The sequence below is a fragment of the Neolamprologus brichardi genome, chromosome 3 (assembly GCF_056152115.1).
Source record: "Neolamprologus brichardi isolate AB-2024 chromosome 3, ASM5615211v1, whole genome shotgun sequence".
NCBI classification, from domain to species: Eukaryota; Metazoa; Chordata; class Actinopteri; order Cichliformes; family Cichlidae; genus Neolamprologus; species Neolamprologus brichardi.
In genome coordinates, this window is record NC_142106.1 from 43,872,552 (window position 1) to 43,894,616 (window position 22,065).

At 41.0% G+C, this 22,065-nt stretch overlaps 1 protein-coding gene across 2 annotated transcripts in view; it reads right to left on the reverse strand.

The window, feature by feature from the left end:
- The window catches only part of LOC102778775 (neuroligin-2-like), a 255,467-nt gene that overhangs the window by 190,432 nt on the left and 42,970 nt on the right, over positions 1-22,065 (reverse strand). The window lies entirely within an intron of this gene.

Consider the following 22,065-nt stretch of genomic DNA (forward strand, 5'->3'; position numbering starts at 1 on the left):
ATATTTTCTACCCCATTTAACAATGTTACTTTTTCTTTGAGCTGCGGGTCACCGCAGCTAGTAATCTGTATTCATCTTATCCTCTTCTGTCATACCAGCCTTTTGTACATCCTCCTTCACTCCATCCATGTGTCTTCTCTGTTGCCCTTTTCTTTTCCTACTATCTGCCATCTCCATCTTCAAAATCCTTTGTCCAGTATATCCACTATCACTCCTCTGCACATGCCCAACCCATGCCAGAATTGCCTCTCTAAACTACTGAGATGTAATATAAAGAACAAATTCTTTAAAAATGTATAAATGTAACCTAACTAATTAAATAAAATCTACATTGGAACTAAAAGTTTCAAAGTCAGTCGTGCAGGATCTTCTGATACGAACTTGCAGTAACAATCTAATTCTGATCTGTTTTGTCAGAACAGTAAAACAGCGTACGATACATCAGTAAAATATTATGCATTCACACCAGATGAATGGTTTTAATATCACAAGAGTTTATGGCTGGAGGCACACATTATGGGGGAATAATCACTTCAAATAAAAGTTGCAATTCTTATTTTCTTCGGAATCAATTACCAGACTTTAATCATTATGAACCTTTGTTGCACAAAGTCATTCTTCAGTGCGGGAAAGCATATTTGGATTTCAAAGCTTAAAAAAGTAACACCACCTAATGGAGATTAAGTATTATTTAGATTTCTGGAAGCAAAGTTGGAGGGAAGCAGCTTTTTACAACGATGAAAGCAGCTCAAACCCTTCAACATATTCTCACTATCGTCTGAAAACAAATGGACACTCCGACACAACTTTGTGATAGACGCCACATTTGAATGGACCGAAAATCTCTTTGATTATAATTGTTTTTATTATTTAGGGTTTAGTCACTGCCAATGCTATAGATATTCATTCATTTATGGACCAACTCCTCTTATTTCATGAATAAAAAGCTACATAAGTTACTTTCTTCTTTTCCTTGTACTTTGGTTGACCTTCATCGAGACAGGTTTCCATGAGTCCAAGCAACGTTTTATGTTGCAAGTCAGATGAAGAAAGAGAACAGAGAAAACTTGTTCGATCAATGTGGACCCAATGGGCTGAATGATGGAGGCCCTGATCAAACATCATCATGTTTCTTGGAATATGGTATTCCCTCCAGTAGCTGATGTACTTCTGGTTGCTAAGCAGTAAATTAATCTCACATTTAAGTGATCCGGTGTGTTGGAAAGGCTCCCTCTACAGCTGCTGTTTTCAAATTCTTCCCACTCACTGTACACTGCACGAGCTCCGATTTCAACATGGACCTCAAAGAGAGCAAACATCTGCTTTTGTTTCAAAATGAGCCAAACCTGAGGTAAAGTCCACATTTTTAAAGCCTGAAATCAGCACGTCAGGTGAGGTGAGGATGCTTTTTTTCCCCACCCAACATTCATCCAGTTGTGAACTGTGATTTGGTCCTGACGGTGAGGCTGCTGTCACATCCTGTTTCAGGAAAAACACTCAGAAAACACTGTCTTCAATCTTCCCTCAGCACCTGAACCACTCACCAGACTTTCTGTGCAACAACTTCACCCACTTCCCAAAAATCAAAACCCATCTGTAGAATTGCTGTTTTGACACAGCGGAGGAGGTTCGGCACACGCATAAAGAAACATAACTGGAATGAAGCTTCTTTTAAATCTAAAAATAAAAGCTGCGCTGAAAAAAAGAAAATAGCAAGAGAAGACAATCTTGACCAGATGATTGGCCAATTTAAATCTGATAAGGCTTTTGATTTTTACGGACCTGTTCTCAGAACTTTCTGATCACACCTCTTATACTGTTGCTATAGTGGAGGCTCATATTAAACGGGGGCAAAGATTCAAAAGTTGAGGTCAGCGTTAGTGCAGGTAACAGCTCTTTATAATAGAGGTGGGAATCACCATACATCCCACGATACGATATTATCACAATACTTAACGCACGATATGATATTATTGCAATTTTTAAAAATATTTTGTGATATTCAGATTCTGTACATAAATTTAACTTTATCAATATTAATTTTATCTAATATCAAAGTCTCACACTCAGTCTTTCTCTCATTTCAGTTTTATTGTTGACAAACTGAACGGTTTGTATTACAGTCTAGTCCAACTTAACTGAACGCAACCATCTGGTACAATTATAGCTATTCTGAACTATGCAATTTGTGAAAACTATGCAGCCCATTCAGCAACTGAAGAATTTGAAAGTAAATTAAAACAAAATATGATTTTACATTAAATAAAAAAGTTTTAAACTTAATTAAAATAAAACATGTCTTAAATTAAAATAAGTAAACTGTCATGTTTATTGCTTATTGTCAGGATTCTTGCTCAGAAAAAGGATCAACATGCTCTGAAGTCAGAGCACAAAAACTTTTTTGTAACAAAATATCGATTTCTGCTGTCCCTGTATCGATACATTATTAGCAAACAAAATATTACGATACTACACAGTATCGATTTTTCCCCCACCCCTACTTTATAACATCACTGACAGCTGATATTCCTGATGTGGTCATCTCAGGCACGGCAGCGAGGGACAGCCAATCAGACAAAAGTTGGGTTAAATGGGGAGAAAGGCGGCTCAAACAGCTCCTTCGAGACAGCAGATTGACCGAGAGGCTGGACCACAGCCCAGTACAAGACGAATAAGGTTAGTTATTAACTGTTAATAAACTCTAAAAGAATCCCAGAAAAGAAAAGGAAAAATACAGAGCAAGAAATAAGCATAATAGGTCTGATTTAAGGTAGGATCTGTATAGCTTGGAGCGTGTGTGACAAACCCACCGTGTAATCTAAACTAGTGGTAGATAGCTCATTCTGGAATGAAATTGGCATGTCTGTGGGTTTGCTGATTATCTAATTTTCCCTTCATAATGGGCTCAGCTGTCTGCTCCTTCTCTTTGCGCTTCTTAATCTTAGTCTTGTTTGTAAAATAAGATATTCTTCGCAGCTCTGTGCTGATGACAGTAAATCTGAGGATTAAAAAACAACCTGAGGAAGAGACGGAGATAAATGAGACGCAGGAAATGGATGAGGAACAGGGCAGCCTCGCAACTCTTAACTAATTCCTTCGGTGGGGGGACAGCGTAGAGAGCGTGATTCATATCCGGCATTATGAAGAGAATGATGAATCTACTGCCGTTAGCATTGCATTGTCCTCGGCTAAGAGCAAGAGTATTCCCGACATCCAAACAAGCTGTAAAGTGTTTCGCAGTAACCGCAGCGCACGGTTTGAGTAAAAGATTAAAATGCAAAGATGCGACTCGGCAGGCGCTCGGCAGCAAATTTCACTGTACCACCTCATTTAGCTGAATAAATATATCATGGAGGGGAAGAAGGGGAAAACACCGTCAGCAGCAAATAAAAGGCGCACGGATTTCCTTTTAATTACAGTCTTTACTGTGCTGCTTAACGTATGGCGGGCCTCACAAATGCAAACTGAGTTCTTTAGCGTGGATGTTTTTTCTGTGTAATTCTGTTGGCGATAAGTGGTGATAACCTCCTCCAGTTTATCACCTCTAACTGCCCTCTAGTACGGCCTTGTAGCAGCAAAAAAGAGATGATGCAATCATCAGTAAGACAATGATGTAAATTCCTCCCCTGTGCCCACAGCACACCTGAACATCATTCTGCTTCCTGCTCACGTCCAATATACCAAAGCTACTACGACGTCTCGATTTCGATATCAAGTTCTTGATGAAAAAGCCGACCGAACTCGACCAGCGTACCTTTTGACATTTCCAATTTGTTTGGAGCTTTCCTCCCGCCTGCTCCGGGCCTCCTGAGGTGGCCCTCGGCTGTTTGGCAGTGGCTGGTGAGGAGCACGTGGCTGGCTGCAGAAGTGTTTGTGGCGCTTGCTTATTGCTGATGCTGTTTGATATCTTGGCTGGAGTCTTATCTGCTTGGTTGCTGCAGTTGCTCTGATATCTTGAAAGGCGGCTCAGTTTGGGCAGCTGTCAATGCCCGCTGCTCCTTGTCTCTCTTCCTATCTCTTGCCACCTTGCTCGCTCGATGCCTCGCTCGCCCTTTTTAATCAGCAAGATCAAAACAAGTGGGGCAGGAGTGTGATGGCAGCAGAATTGTAAATTTATAGATTTACAATTTCAGTTAAAAGCAACTGTAGACTCAACCATCTCAAAGTCATATGAAACTGTTGATGCGTCTCTCTGGAAAATCCGTCCCCGACTGTACATATGCACCAGGCAGGGGCATAAATCCAGTAAATAAGTGCTTAAATTTCTGGTGATAGTGCTTTTCCCAAAGCCGCCTGTTCACCGTGTTATCTTATCCTCCACAGCACGAACAGCTGTTGAGATACAACCTTATCCAGATTTGTCTATTTGAGCCTTTTGTTTGTGTAGTATCAGGGTTTGTGGTGCTGACTGACAAGCAGGGAGTGGAAGTGTTATAGGTTCTCATAAAAGGCTATTTCTACCTTCGGCTTCTGAGTGTTTTCTATATGAGCAGATTTATTTTGTGGCGCTCCACAGATGGATGCCACATGCATCTGCATCACTGTTAAATCACGGCTTGTTGACAGCAACACTATCAACTGTAGGAAGCTGAAGGAGCTAAATTGTGGCACCAAAAAGTGAGTGGAAATATTGTGGTCAAGGTGCAAAGATAGGTGCACAAACTGGAACAGAACCAATGTAATATTGACCAAACACCGCTAGTATCAACCTTGTTGACTGATATCAGTGCAACGGCTGACAGGATGATATTTACTGATGTCAGTCAGATATTTATTTGTTTTGTATTGGCTAAATTAGAGCAGGGCGATGTGACCAAAAGTATTTATCACGATATACATTTGAAAATTTGCGATAACGATATAACTGACAATATAACTGACACTACACAAAATACTTTACAACTCCTCAACTTTATTCATGCATTAAAAAATAAATCAATGTATTTTCACTTAAACAAGCAGCTGTTTTTTATGTGCATTAAAATTATATAAAAAGTTAACAGTGCAAATGCAAATTCCTTGCTGACAGTTTAACCAAAAGGCATATCCAGTGGAAATTGGCCGACATATCCTCAACATAACCACGTATAATATCCACAAAACTTAAAAAGAGGTTATACACACACAATAGCGTAATACTATGTTGAAGCGCAGTACGTATCACTCCGCGAGGCGCCTGCCAATGATAGCCGTAATGCTCCGACAATCCATCAAGCGGTGCGGCTTCGTAGCTTAGCAAAGTCGTACTAAAACATTTGACAGATTTTCGAGCGCCGTGTACATAAAATCGTTTCGAGGTCAGTAAACACAACCAGAATTTATACATAAAGCACACAGGACTATAAGGGGCACTGTCGATATTCAGAAAAATCGAAGGATTGATTTTAAGTGTGCCGTATTTTCCAAAAAACACGGTAATAACGACGGCCCGCTAGCATGCGCTACCAAAAATAGTGCTTTGTTGTGTATCTGACAGACGAAAGCTAAACCAGTCCCACACCACTGAAGTTGCAGCATTTTTACAAACCAATTCTGGTTCATCCGTTTCATTCAAGGATCCGCTTTTGCCCTTCTCATTCTCTGTCGCCGCCATGCTTTTTCCGCCATGTGCGTATGAAAACAAAGGCACTGCGCATGCGTGTTTTTATCCATATTCTATCGCGACATTTCATTTTCCTATCGTTGCCCGACATTACACCGGTATTACCGTGAACGGTCTGATATGGCCCAGCCCTAGGCCAAATATATTTAGCTGTTGAAGAGCTAAAAGGTTTTGAAATACTGAAAGTTGTTCTCTAGAGTGAAATCTGCCCACATAATAAATGTATCGGCATCATTTAACAACTAAATCTTTAATGTAAAGATCAGTGTCAATATCGGTATTGGACTGGAATTGGCTCCAATCGATTTTTGCTGACGACAAATGGTAAATGGCCTGGTATAGCGCTTTTCTGGTCCCTAAGGACCCCAAAGCGCTTTACACAACCTGTCATCCACTCATTCACACACACATTCACACACTGGTGATGGCAAGCTACATTGTAGCTACCCTGGGGCGCACTGACAGAGGCGAGGCTGCCGGACACTGGCGCCACCGGGCCCTCTGACCACCACCAGTAGGCAACGGGTAAAGTGTCTTGCCCAAAGACACAACGACCGAGATTGTCCAAGCTGGGGCTCGAACCGGCAACCTTCCGATTACAAGGCGAACTCCCAACTCTTGAGCCACGATCTCCGCACCTGGTTCATTCCAAGAATCAATCTGATCTTTTTATGAGGCTCTTCGTTTTGCCAGTTTTGGCTGGTTTAAAAGCAAAAAACTTAAACAAGAGATCGGACTTCCTCACCCTCATGCATGTGGCACTTCTGCAAACACACTAACAACTCACCCAAACCTTAGCCATCCAAAAAAGTACTCCAATTGAAGTTTTGATGACAATATTAAGAGATGTCATTATGAATACACAAATCTTGTTTTTGCAAGACTCAAAATTCACCCAACACGATCCATCCAATAACTTGAGATATTTAATCAAAGTAGGATATATCATTATATGTATGGTGGTGCTGGGGGTGATGAAGTCCTTGAAATTACTCATCAGGAAATTACAGAAGTACGTGCAAAACAAGCAGATGTTTAAGCTACGTGGTGTGTTAACTTCCATCAAGATGATGATCGACTTCAAGGTTGTACCAGGTAATAAACATGAGCATTTTAGGACCCTGGGGGAATCATGGTCCTCCTGTGATCATGTAGGTTTTCCTGACAATTAAACCTCCGTGCAGTTATGGAGAAACACAAATGTTTCAGTTGCCACCAAAGAGGTGGATGCTCTTTCTTGCACGAGTTCATCATGAAAATAATTTCTTCATTACTTCTATTCCACTCATCTGTGGTCAGTTTAAGCTAACAATTTAAAACTCTGCAGAAATTATTCCGAGAGTGGACAGAGTAATTTTCCAGGCAGCAGAGGCAGACGGGGCTCTAAACAAAGCAATCAGCTAGTTAAACGTTATCAGAGCACCTCGAGAAAATGAGTAGTAATGCCCCCAACATGTCTCTTCTTAGTTCTCTTTCCAGCCGATCAAAAAGCCGTCACGCCACATTGCGCCCCGTAATGGTTTTTTTGTCTGGACTCTGTGGTATTTAAATGAACAAAAGGAAACGGGGTGCCAGGCTGTGGGTGTGGGTATTCTCTCTGCATGTGCGTGCGCACTTAATTTGAGATATGCGTGCGCTTAAGAGAGAACGGGAGAAGATTGACTCATTCATATGGAGAGAGACGGGCAGGCTGACGGAGCGTGGAGAGTGGACACAGTGGACAGGGTGACTGATCAGGACACATCAATAATTATCTGTTTACTCGCTGCAGCCTCAGAATTTCACAGGGCCTCTTCAGCCTTCTGATAGCTAGCAATTACATTTTTTTAGATACCAGTGTGTTATACTGTGAATGAGAGAAAGAAAGAAATGTCAAGAAAATGCTATTTTGAGCCTTGTGCAGCCAACAGATGTGTTTTTCTGCGCACGCACACGGCTAGGTTGATGTTTTTGTGTCTGTGTGTCACACGGTTTGTTCCATCAAAGCGGTTCTATAAATAGCAGCAACACCGCTCGACTGCTACGCAGCATAATGTGTTATATAACCTCGTCCAAATGCATACTGAGACCACATCAGCATCAACAACTAGGGTGCTACCTGTTATAGTGCTGCAAGGCTCACTCACATGCACCAACACGCAGATTACATGCTCTTCTTCATTATTCATGCAGCATTTCTGCCTTTGCTAGAAAGTATCAAGGACCAGGGGAAGCAAGGACATGTGAAAGTGAAGTCACGTATCCTCCCGTCTCCACAACCACGTTTAGTTACTCATTAAACATTACATAATGGTTACCATTGTTCTGTCAGTCAAAAATCCTTATGCAGGCAATGGTAGCCACAATTTTTTCTGTTAAAATATGCTGCTTTGTCAAACGGTCCCAATAACAACCAAAAACACGTTGTTGGAACATATTGTGTTGCATTTTTACAGCCCGCAGCTTTATAAGACCAGTTTAAATGTTTTAAATGACTCTCATTGCGTCACTTTCACACCAGGACTACATAACAGACAAAGTGAGCAAGAGAAACGTAGTGGTGATCAGAGATCCAAGCAAAGCTAGAAAAATCTATTTGACTTAAATTGGATGGCTTGGAGCACAATTTGTGATGAAACCTAATGTAATCTACTACGAGCTTTGCATCGTAAGGTTGTTTTTTCCCCCCCTCAGATAAGAACATAAATACCCTTTACCGTTGCTTCTTGCTGGTAAAGCCTACATTACTTTCTCTTCATGCTGTTATTTGAACTATAAATGAATCAGCGTTCTCTCCACCACCCACTACACCTTCACAGCTCTGCTAACAGGTTTTCTGGCCTAAACCCTGAACGTAAACATAAAAATTCTCATTAAAAATATTAAAGCACTATGTTGTCATTTAAAATATTTCAAAATCTTATAACACATAAATAAAATTTACCCAGATGTTTTATTTTAGGAACACATGTGTTGTGAAAACACCTCATCTAGGTTAGCATGAAAGAACGATTTCATCTACTGATCTTTGTTTATTCCTATGAATTTTTAAATTGAGGAATCAAAATGTGTCTGTTCTTTGAATTATTGTGGTTAAATAATGCAGCAAATTTATAAAAACTTAACACATTCATAAATGATTATGAATCTTATTATGAATCTTCAAGTATTTGCAGACACTGAAGTTTCCTAACCCTCAACCCGGCAAGAAACATCCAGCAGAAACAGGGAGGGGCAGCCATCTGCTGTGACTGGTTGGGGGTGAGGGGACGAAGACAGGACAAAGACACTGTGGAAGAGAGATGGAGATTAAAAATAACTAATGATTAAATCAGAGTGGTGTGTAAATACACAGTGAGTGAAAAGAAAGTTGAGTGAAAAAGAAACACCCCAGCAGATCTAAACCTATTGCAATATAAATAACGAAGGATTCAGGGTCACCTGGTCCAGCCCTAACTATATGCTTTAGCAAAAAGGAAAGTTTTAAGCCTAATCTTAAAAGTAGAGATAGTGTCTGTGTTCCAAATCCAAACTGGGAGCTGGTTCCACAGAAGAGGAGGCTGAAAGTATTCCCATTCTACTTTTAAATACTCTGGGAAACCCACAAATGAGCTCAGAGTCTGAGAGCGAACAGCTCTAATGGGGTGATATGGTACTACGAGGTCTTTAAGATAAGATGGGGCCTGATTATTCCATACCTTTTGTGTGAGGAGCAGGACTTTAAATTCAATTCTGGATTTAACAGGGAGCCAATGAAGAGAAGCCAGTATGGGGGAAATCTGCCCTCTCTTTCTAGTTCCTGTCAGTACTCTCTCTCTTTGCAACATTTTGGATCAACTGAAGTCTTTTCAGGGAGTTTTTAGGACATCCTGATAATAATGAATTGCAGTAGTCAAGCCTGGACGTAATAAATGCATGAACTAGTTTTTCAGCGTCACTCTGAAACAGGATATTTCTAATTTTTGCAGAAAGCAGTCCTACATATTTGTTTAATGTGTGCATTGAAGAACAAATCCTGGTCAAAATGACTTAAAGATTCCTACTTATACTGGAATAGTGCATCAACATGACTGGCATGCTGAATGAAGACACAGTGCCTCAGAATAAATGAAAATCGACTAAAGCACAAGGTCCACCCAAAAGACATCATAACTTACTGAGTTTTTAAATGATTTCGCTCATACATCAGCATAAACGAGGCTAAACATCTTCCCGTTCCATGACTTTGCTGAACTTGACATAAGGACAGAGACTTAACATTTTGTGAGCTTTTGGTGCTAGATCAAATTAATTATATTCATAAGAGAAATCTTTACTGTACAACAACATGCCATCTGTGAAGTGTTACTGCTGCTTACTTTCATCACGTCTTCCATTTTCACTGAAAAAGCAGCACAAAAGTTGAGAGGCCGGAGTCAGAACCCAGGACAAATCTCACGAGCTCGTACATATGCAGCGTCTACGTCTATACATCTGTGAGGCCGAGACACCACAGCTACAATTATCTAGTTCAATTCACAGATCTGTTTTATATCATCTGCAGTAAAACATTTAAAAAACATTTCAGGATTCAGTGAATTTCATTTCATGTTTTCAATGAGCCAAAACACGGAATATGGATCGGCTATCCATAAAACGCTCACATTAAGCACCTCACAGACATGGGGTGTCATACTGCACACATGCACACACACCCCACCCCAATTTTTATCACACCATTGGCTCCTGCATGATTCCCTACTTATTTTTAATCCAACGAGGTGTGTAATGGCTGCAGCGATGGGGGTGTGTGTTTAAAACGACTGCTGCAGTCACGGCTCAGGAGAATATGGCTCATCTGCAGGGGATTCAGGCTTTGGTGACAGCGCCATGCCTCTTATCTCTAACCACTTAGCACTGATCTAAAACATGCTGATAGGGGAAGGCTAATTGGAGCAAATGTCACTACTGAACCGTTCAGCGGCCATAAGGAGGCGAGAGTTTACAGCAAACGACTGTGACCGGCCATCCTGCGGTTCTTTCCGTGTGTCCCCTCCAACAAAAAATACTCATCTTGTTATATTTTTGCAGTGTGTGTGTGTGTCTTTGGTCAGCCGCCGCACCCGCGCTCATACTGTGCGACAAGGCCGGCTGACTCAGATTTAAAGACTGAGGTGAAGAAGGAGGGAAACTGTTAAAGTTGGAGGAGAGCAGGAGGGAAGTGCCTCGCATCCTGCGCGAGAAGCAGTTGGATTATTAGAAATGTGTGCGGTCATGCGGGAGAGACACGGCTCGGTAAATGCGAGGACTTGTGTGGGAGAGTTTATGCAAGAGCACTCTTATCTTAATTGAGATTTCCACATCAATTTTGGGTTTATCCAAAAAAGAAATCAAATCACTTAATTATATTTACCGAGGTGCTCATGCGGGTTTCTCTTTCCTTTTTTTGTACAAACGTACAAAGGAGGAGCTATGACTTAGTTACTCAATTTTCAGCTTTTATTTACTATATGCATCTTTTACCTCATATCCTTGCATCCCATGATGCCTTGCGTACTACTACCCTATCTGCTGTCCAGCTCTATGTGACCATTTTCATCGTTCCCTCCTCCTTTCGCCTCCTCTTCTCCTTCCCCGTTGTCGTGGTTCAACAGGCCCACAAAGCCAAACCACTGACCGCAATCTCTACTACAGCAGCACCTGGTCAGAGCAAGGCACACCACACACTCAGATACAAACATGTTTCCACAAATTCTGTGGATGTGCCGTTAACGCATTTAAACGTGCTAATCAAATAAAAATCCCCAGAATGAAGGTAAATCTATCGACTAGTTTCACAGCACTGGAACTGTTACTAAGGTCTGCTGCAGGAATTATAAATGAACACAAACTCATAAATGAAATAAAAAGAAATGGTGTTTTTCATTTAAAATTGTTGCCTCTGCTCCCCTTACAACCGTTGTATCATTATTAAGTTTCAAGCTGCACAGCATTACACATATAATACAACTTTAGCTTAAACACATTTTAGCTAGAGTAACAATGAGGTCAGGTAAAACGACGGCTCTAGCCATCGCTGCTCTGATCTGCGGTTACCACAATACAAAACACATCACTGTGATAACATTATCACAATAACTATAGAAAATTTGAAGAAAAAAAAAAAATCTTTTTCAGCAAATTAATTAAACCCAAAATACAAAAGGTGGAGCGAGTAGATTCGGAGCGATGCAGAATTCAGATACAGATATCGGCTGGTGTCTTCTTCCCAGACAAACACAAAGAGATCTGCTTATTTTTTGTTATTTGTGGTTATTTATTTACATATTTACACTCTCCAGCTTGGCTGTTTGATGTGTTTGAGGAGTTCCGAACACTTGTTGTCAACGGGGATGCTACAGAGCGCCCCCTGGTGAACAAACTATGCGATGTCAACACTCATAACATGATTGAAGGGTGTTTTTCTTGTCCATTCTTTAATTTATTTATTTTTATTTTCACTTATTGGCCATTAGAAATGACGAATCAGCAAACAGCTACTATTGGACAATAAATATGAGGGCCCTGACAAATCAATCGGGCTCTAGCGGTGAGAGACAATAACTTTAACTTTACAAAACTACATATTGCTTGTGATACTTCCACATGTTCTTTATTTATATTTTATTTATTTTGAAATATCAAGGTCATTGTCAATACGCAGTTGCTGTTACAAAATGACTTTTGACAATTACAATTACAATTATTTAACACAATTGCTCATTAGCTTTACAAATTGTAACTTTTTAACATATTAATAAATTGAACATATCTTTTAAATATTTTTCTTAAATTTTCAAAATAATTCAACTGAATAAAAAAACATAAATATGTCTTATTAGCGAAAACACTGCATTAGCATACAATCTAGTCTTTTGTGATGTTTTAACGTCTTTATAAATTTTGCTAATGCTGTTAGATTATGTAGCATTTATTCCTTTGACTTAAAGATGACTTTCATTATTTTTTTGTCACATTCACAAAGTCACGTGTCATCTGTGGCCTCCACAGTGGGAAGTGTGGGAAAGTCACAGGGTGGGGATCTCCACAGGGCCACCTAAGCCGACCTTTTTCCAACGTACAGTGGGGCAAAAAAGTATTTAGTCAGCCACCGATTGTGCAAGTTCCCCCACTTAAAATGATGACAGAGGTCAGTAATTTGCACCAGAGGTACACTTCAACTGTGAGAGACAGAATGTGAAAAAAAAATCCATGAATTCACATGGTAGGATTTGTAAAGAATTTATTCGTAAATCAGGGTGGAAAATAAGTATTTGGTCACCTCAAACAAGGAAAATCCCTGGCTCTCACAGACCTGTAACGTCTTCTGTAAGAAGCTTTTCTGTCCCCCACTCGTTACCTGTATGAATGGCACCTGTTTGACCTCATCATCTGTATAAAAGACACCTGTCCACAGCCTCAACCAGTCAGACTCCAAACTCCGCCATGGCCAAGACCAAAGAGCTTTCGAAGGACACCAGGAAAAGAATTGTAGACCTGCACCAGACTGGGAAGAGTGAATCTACAATAGGCAAGCAGCTTGGTGTGAAAAAATCAACTGTGGGAGCAATCATCAGAAAATGGAAGACATACAAGACCACTGATAATCTCCCTCGATCTGGGGCTCCACGCAAGATCTCATCCCGTGGGGTCAAAATGATCATGAGAACGGTGAGCAAAGATCCCAGAACCACACGGGGGGACCTGGTGAATGACCTGCAGAGAGCTGGGACCAAAGTAACAAAGGTCACCATCAGTAACACACTACAACGGCAGGGAATCAAATCCCGCAGTGCCAGACGTGTTCCGCTGCTGAAGCCAGTGCATGTCCAGGCCCGTCTGAAGTTTGCCAGAGAGCACATGGATGATACAGCAGAGGATTGGGAGAATGTCATGTGGTCAGATGAAACCAAAGTAGAACTTTTTGGTATAAACTCAACTCGTCGTGTTTGGAGGAAGAAGAATACTGAGTTGCATCCCAAGAACACCATACCTACTGTGAAGCATGGGGGTGGAAACATCATGCTATGGGGCTGTTTTTCTGCCAAGGGGACAGGACGACTGATCCGTGTTAAGGACAGAATGAATGGGGCCAAGTATCGTGAGATTTTGAGCCAAAACCTCCTTCCATCAGTGAGAACTTTGAAGATAAAACGAGGCTGGGTCTTCCAACATGACAATGATCCAAAACACACCGCCCGGGCAACAAAGGAGTGGCTCCGTAAGAAGCATTTGAAAGTCCTGGAGTGGCCTAGCCAGTCTCCAGACCTCAACCCCATAGAAAATCTGTGGCGGGAGTTGAAAGTCCGTGTTGCTCGGCGACAGCCCCAAAACATCACTGCTCTTGAGAAGATCTGCATGGAGGAATGGGCCAAAATACCAGCTACTGTGTGTGCAAACCTGGTAAAGACCTATAGTAAACGTTTGACCTCTGTTATTGCCAACAAAGGTTATGTTACAAAGTATTGAGTTGTATTTTTGTTATTGACCAAATACTTATTTTCCACCCTGATTTACGAATAAATTCTTTACAAATCCTACCATGTGAATTCATGGATTTTTTTTTCACATTCTGTCTCTCACAGTTGAAGTGTACCTCTGGTGCAAATTACTGACCTCTGTCATCATTTTAAGTGGGGGAACTTGCACAATCGGTGGCGACTAAATACTTTTTTGCCCCACTGTAATAAGCTCAATCCTCTAGATGGATCTTAACCACCTGTCATTTGTCATGCTGAACTTACCTTCAAGTGTCAGTTCACTCAATGAAAGACAGATGCCTTTATTTTTTTATTAAAGGCAAAACTAATCGACAAAACTAACTTTTTTTAACCCATCTCCACTAACTTACAAAGCTGTAGCATGCACACGGATCTATTTCAACTACCAGAGGTTGCAACACTGGGTCTTGAAAACACAGATGGTCACAATATTCAATTATCCATTAATACTGACACTCAATCTAGGTAGCCCTCGGTCACAGATTCTGCAACAGGAGAATAGGGAAGTGCAGTAAAAACATGCAGCAGCAGTATGGACGAGATCAATAAAGACATGTGTTTATTAGATTGAGGTGGGCTGTGACAGAGCCTGGCCCGGGAGTGGAACAGTAGCGTGTAATCTTGTACTGTTTTCTCTCTCCCTGCAGAGCGGCAAACTCACTCACTCAGGCCTCGAGCCACAAAGAAGCATGCAATAAACAGCCGTCAATCTAGTTTGGGACTATTGACCGGGGAAGGGGAGACAGTGGAGACTGGATGATTGGAAAAAATTGAGGCCTTCAAAGGTGCTTATGTTCAGTGGGAGGACTCCAAGTAATGCAATGTTGTTATTGGGAGCGCTGAATCCAGTTTGGGGAAACAGCGGCCCAGTGTCTGTTCAACGTGGACTTTAAATTAACCTTTCAACTGAAGTATCCCCATCTTGAGTAGCAGACAGTTTTAAATAGTACAGCTGCCCAATTAGTGCACTGCTACATTTGTTTCTTGATGTCCATTGGCCATTAGTCTCAATGCCAGTATTGATGCTTGTGATTATTCCTCAGCTAAATGCACCATTGGTCTCTTTAAACACAGCCAAAGGGCTATTTGTAAAAACAGGCTTTGGCACGCGCACGTCTCGCATTTTATTTGTGTAATGAATACGTGGTGTATTATTCATTCGCTATGCTTGGTGACATTCCCAAAAGTAACTGGGCTGGAATGATAATAGGGGAATCAGGTGATTGAGACAAATGGAGCTCCACTGCACGACGTACAGTAACAATACATCAGCCTTAAGCAGCAGGCATGTTGTTCCAAAAAGGATTGATGGAGAAAACAGTGCAGAATTTGTCCTCTCCTTCATTACTACGCTTATTCTACACAGCAATGCGCCAACATGTCTGAGTCAGAGTGAGTGAGGGTTTCAAACAGCTTGGACTGAGGCACAGCTGCACTTAGACAAACCTATAGGAGTTTTTGGAGCTTGTGACATCCGCCGCCTTTCCCCACCGAGTCTTAAAACAAGGTTACATGTGCAGATACTCAAAGTAAAGGTCACCAAGGTAAACTCAAAAACAAAGGGAAGGACATAACCTTTAGAAAACTGCTATGTGTGCGGGTTTGCGGTCTGATTCTGAACTGGCTAGGTGTATTAAGGTAAAACTGCGGCACAAACTTTTCTCTAAACTGTTTTTTGTGCTGCTCTTCTGTCAACCAACAGCCAACAAAACACAGGACACACTCACCCATTCATATGAATAGATCAGTGTGTGCAAACCTTTGATCTTTCATAAAAACAAAGCATTTTCAGTCACAGAGAGGTTCTACTAGACACAAAAGGAAGTAAAAAAGTGAAATCAGGGCTAAGCTAATACCTCAAGGCCTTTCTATTAGGGGTAGGGGAAAAAATTGATACTGTGTAGTATCGTGATATTTTGTTTGCTAATAATGTATCGATACAGGGACAGCAGAAATCGATATTTTATTACAAAAAAGGTTTTTGTGCTCTGACTTCAGAGCATGTTGATCCTTTTTCTGAGCAAGAATCCTGACATTCCTTCACTGTCCAAATGTGTTTAACTTTTTTTGGCAGCAATAAACATAACAGTTTACTTATTTTAATTTAAGACATGTTTTATTTTAATTAAGTTTAAAACTTTTTTATTTAATGTAAAATTATATTTTGTTTTAATTTACTTTCAAATTCTTCAGTTGCTGAAGGGGCTGCATAGTTTTCATAAATTGCATAGTTCAGAATAGCTATAATTGTACCAGATGGTTGCATTCAGTTAAGTTGGACTAGACTGTAATACAAACCGTTCAGTTTGTCAACAATAAAACTGACTGAAATGAGAAAAAGAGTGAGTGCGAGACTTTGATATTAGATAAAATGAATATTGATAAAGTTTATGTTTGATAAAGTTTATGTACAGAATCTGAATATCGCAAAATATTTTTTAAAAAATCGCAATAATATCGTATCGTGGGATGTATGGTGATTCCCACCTCTACTTTCTATGAGTGCAAACACATTGCAACTGTGGTACAGATAACTGATATTGGCTTTGTTGGTGGAAATTGGCATATTGGCAAATAGGATGACATGTACGTGTTCGTCGCCAAATGACAACCTGTTGTGGAACATCAATTTTGCACCGGCTACATGTTGAAACACAGCATCATACACACACAAAAGGAAAACCACCGGATTCATGTGGATTCGGGTCACATCTGTTATGAAAATGCAACTGGCAAAGGATGAGGCCACCTACCACTACTATGGATTTGTTGTGATTCATTGATGTAGCATCAAATTTGGCATAGTGATTAAATGTAAAACAACAGCATCAGCGTCATTGACTCACTGAGTTTAAGCTTTGATTTATTCAGTAATTTAGAAATTGGATGAAAAGTAAAACTATCAGTAGTTTAACTTTTTTGGCTCTCAGGCTGGACTGGTAACAATGACGAGGAGACTGATTGTAAGTAGATGATAAGATGCCGTGGATGCCTCGTTTTTCTGAAATTTTAAAAACCTCTTATGTAACAGATGTATATAATTAATGGGGAACATCAAATGCTGATTTTCTTTTCTTTTTAATGTATGGTGTGTATAATAATGTCTAAATATTGTGAAAGATTGTCCTATTATGGCAATTTTAAATCTCCAGAGTCTTCTTTTCCTGGTTAAATGAGGTTAAACTGTAAAACATTTACCACAGCAAGTCTTCAGTCTGTGGCCTGGAAGCAATTTGCACATTTATAATGGGTTTGGTACCAAAGTGGCTCCACTCAACCAGTGATCTGTATCCATTCAGTATCTGCTCTGAAGCAGGCTGTACTGTTCCTTGTGACAAAACGCAACAAGACCAAAGGAACACAGCTGTATTGTCTTATGCAGAATAATTGGCAGGTACTTCTGAACAGGTCAACTGAGCCTGTGCCTGAGCACCCCCGTGTGCCCTCTGCAGGAGAGTGAGTGGAGGTGTGTGTTTGTTCTCTTCTTTTTTAGCATGTCAAACCAATAAAAGTAAGGCCAGTAAAAATGATGCCCCCACACAGATACACCTACACACAGTGGCCTCGGAGAGCACAGAGCACTGCTAAACAAGTCCCTCTGACATGAACACCATAGCAACCAAACACCTGTTGCATAATCATTTCGACTTTTTCGTGCTTCTTCTAAAGCTTTAAAAGTCGATCAGCACTCCTGATGGTTCTGGGAGCAGTCACACCAAATCTGACATTAGATTTTAAAACATATTATGAGTGATGTGTGTGTGTGTGTGTGTCTGTGTGTGTGTGTGTGTGTGTGTGTGTGTGTGTGTGTGTGTGTGTGTGTGTGTGTGTGTGTGTGATCTTTATTTTGCTTGGCCTTTTACAGCTGATAGGGCTAACAAAACAGCAGAACACTTATCAACATTGTTAATAATGATCCTAATTTTATTCATTTTTTAGAATTAAAATTTAGGCATTTACAAGTTTTAATGCAAAGACACACCCAATGTAACAATTAAGACTTTTCCACTTCCACTGTGTTCTTTTGCTGTTTGGATGCAAGCACGTGCGTGCAAACATTCACACATTCACACTATAAATCAGCCGCCTGAGAACAAGCACGAGTGTGCATATCTCTCTTGGCACATGACATGTCCTTCAGCAAAGTTGCCCTTTTGCCTGTTCGCTGCCCAAAATGTCTCATTGAATATTTAATATGTGCACCGATGTAATGATGACAGAAGCGAGCAGGCCAGAGCCTGGCTCTGATTATTCAGGCTTCTACTGCTGTGTCAATGAGGCCACCACGGGGGTCATGGCTGCTTCCACAAAGCCCTCTCACCTGTGTTTTCCCCCTGCTTATCCTCCCACCTCTGCTCCCTTCAGTAGCTGCCACTGGTGAGTGCATGTCCTCTCCCTACGGTTCAGGTGGGAGACCTCTGCACTCTGTCTCTTGAAGTGTCCAAATGGCATTAAGTGCATATGCACGTCCATACAGAGTAAATCGCTGCTGTTAGGAGGCAGGCTGTAGATGGTGGAGCTGTATTTAATGTCGAATGCTGCCACAGCTCTGACATATATATGGCAAGTCCATGACTGTGCTGCTACAATGTGTAATTTATGTGTAATTTACACAAAAAGTGTTTGTTGTGTGTCTGTGCAATAGTGTGAAAGGGCCAGTGAAGGAAAGCATTTTTCCAAAATGATCCCATTCTCCTAAATCCCTGCGAGATAGCAGCTCATCTATAGAGAGTCCTGCAGAGCTGAAAATAGACATATAGAACCGCACTGAATAAAAGGCAACAGGGCGGCTCAGCTTCGCCCCTGTGAAAGCTGCTCTGACTACATGTGTATGTTGGCTGAGCTAACAGACGAGCACTTGGCATGTGCAACATGTCCCCATAGTCCTATGCCTTTAAGCTAGGCTTTCCTTTTAGCTCACTTACACACTGTATATGGACAAATACAGTACCCTGTTTAAAAATAGAGACGGACGTCTGAAAAAGCATCTCTCATCCACATTAGCACGCATGAGTAGATCCCTTTCATCCTCTTTATCTCCAACTGACCAATCAAGCGAAGTGAGCAGGGGAAAAACATAATGACTCGTTCCGATTAAAGCCACCGACATGCCAGTAAATTAAACCGAATGAGAAATCTTCACTTGTTCGCCGTAAATTTCTAATATTTCTTCCCATCATTTCGGAGATGCTATCAAGTGTTTGTCCTCAGATTTGACCACGCTCCAGACTTGAAAAAAGTAGTAGAGGTGACAGCGGCTACTTCCCTTTCAGCTAATCTGTATGCTTTCCAGTAGGGAGGCTTAAATCCCTCAGTCTGCCTGCGTGCCAGGGAAAATAAAACCTTCACCTAATAACGAATCCCAGCCATATTTCACACAACACTTTGATTTTGCTTTTGTTACCCGAGCACGAACTTGCCGGCTGCTCTGGGGATTGAGGGGGGATTGGAGCCGAGGGACAGAAAGAGAATGTGCCCGTTTGTTTATTGAGCGCGAGTTAAGAAGGCAATTATGCCAATATTTGCACGCAGAGGCTTGTGTACGTTTTCTGTCATAGGCCCAAATTTGTGACTGCTTCATTTGAGACTGGCTGACCTCAATTTGACTTCAGTTATATTGCGTAATACCCAGGCTAAATGTGTCTTAATTAAGGTTAAGGTTACAGTAAGTGGAAAACCTCAAGTATCTACTGTGTTTGTGCGTCTAACCAGCACAGCCACCGACATCCTTCCAGCACTGGTACATCTGTGTGTCTGCAGCAGTGACCTTTGGCCCAGCATCTATCTGGACAGTCTGTGCCATCACTGTGCCCCCGTGGTCCCCAAAGGTTTCCTCGCTTCCTGACAGAATGCCCAATCAGATTATTTTGCCAGGCGACACAAGCTCTTCAAGCCAGAGTTGTTGACATCATGAGGCTAAGCACTGAAAGCAAAATGCTCACTGACTCACAATACAATGTGTAAAAGGGTGGAAGCCTTTTACTAGCCTGTTATTGTGATGCAGCCTTTATTCTAATGTATAGCCGCCTAGCTGCCGTAGAGCTGCACTTGGCAACATGCTGTTCACCATCTTTATGTGTGAGTATGCGAACGTATGCTAACTCGGCTACATTCAAAAGACTGTAGTATTTAGTCAAACAGCAAACCAATAGAGGACAAGCTAACTCATGATCTCAGCGATGTCTCCAGCGCGTCCGTGACCTACACTGAGGGCTGATCCTGGTAGGACACGCCCCGAACAGTTCATATTTAGATCCCCTGTACATTTGTTTTAAAAGCTGACTTGATATTGACTCCAATTTTGGCAGCAGGACATCCTACATTTTGATTCCTCAATTGATTTATGTGCTGAGATCGATTTTGCATCTTTTGTTAAATACATTTTAAGGCCAATATTTGTAGTTAATGTCACTAATGACAGCCTTGGGTCATTGCATGGTCAGCAATTCTGGTGCTTTATTACCACGTCGGCAATGTTGGATTTTGTTTGTTCGAAAGCAAATAGTTCAACGTGTTTTTCTCAAATTCTGAGCAGCATGCAGACGATTCTACACAGCAAAGACTCTGCTGAGAGTCTGCAAAAGCTACGCTGCTAGTGCAGAGGTCACCATTAATGCTTTCTTCAGTTAGTAGTATCTTCAACTCAGTGGGACTATCACTGGCTTTTTCACTGTGTTTTCTAACAGCTTAGTTTGGTCTTATTGTTGCCCACAGCTGATACAGTCTATTGTGCCTAACTGTTTTAATGCAAATGCTGCTGGAAAGGAGGGAATTTATTCTCATGCCAACGTTTGGCATTCGTGTGCATTCTGTGAAATTTATTCCTGCTGTGCACCCAGCACTAGATGAAAGCTTAACAAATCTATTATTATTTATCCTGAGGGGGGAATGCTAAATTTCATCTTGTCACAACATTTCAGTCAAAAATATAAATGTCAACCTTGAGGTGGTTGTCACACAATTACCAAAGACATTAATGAAAAACAAGTGACAACTTTAATATCTGTATAAATTTTAATGACTTCAAATTGTTCTCCGGCTGAAATGAGAGATTTCAGGCTGGATCTGAGCGGCGTACCAACCAACCTGTTCCCTATGCAGCACAGATGTATATAAAACTACATCTACATAAAAGGCCTGGACACATCGGATCCCCAAAATCTGTTTTTAAATGTATCTGTTCACACGGATCGTGTAATTTCATTGGATGAATTTGCGGCATTTATTTTGTGCTACATAGTTTAATTTTTTCAGATTTTTCTGATGCGAATAAACAGATCTGACCAATCAGACCACCCCATTTGCCAACAAGTGTGACGACATGTCAAAATGCACACGAGCACTTAATATATAAATTTTAAAATAGTACTATTTTACCTCACACACAGCTAAACGCTGCTCCGGGTCAATTAGCTCTCTGAAATGATTTCTCTACCAAAATTTTATTAGAAGCAGGTATCAGACGAGAATTATTAATTATACAACTACTAAAACAGTAACAGCAACAGTAATACGTTAGTTTTAACAGTTGCTTAACTTTTCCGACTCAAAGCGGTGCATCAAAGTCACCTTTAAACATTTCCCAACCTCCCATATCCACGTGTGACGTCTTCTGTGCCATTGGCCGAAAGACAAAACAAGACATTTTTACAGCAGGCTGCTGTAGATGGAGAGAACTACTGACCATCAATTCTAAAGCTATTCTCCAGCTAGCTTAGCCCCTGTGATTTCACAGCTCTTCTTAAATCCTTTCCTGCACCTCAACCACATCTTGGATCAGTCTGCCCGCCGAACACTGACACCAAACTGATAGATCAACCCTCTTGAGGGAAATGAAATCTAATTAACTCATTCTGTTCTTCTCTGAAAAGAAATGGCTTCCTTTCACAAACAGTACGTGACACTCATTCACTAAGGATGTAACTGCTTTCGACCAAGGACTTAAATAACCTCTCCTGCGTTTGA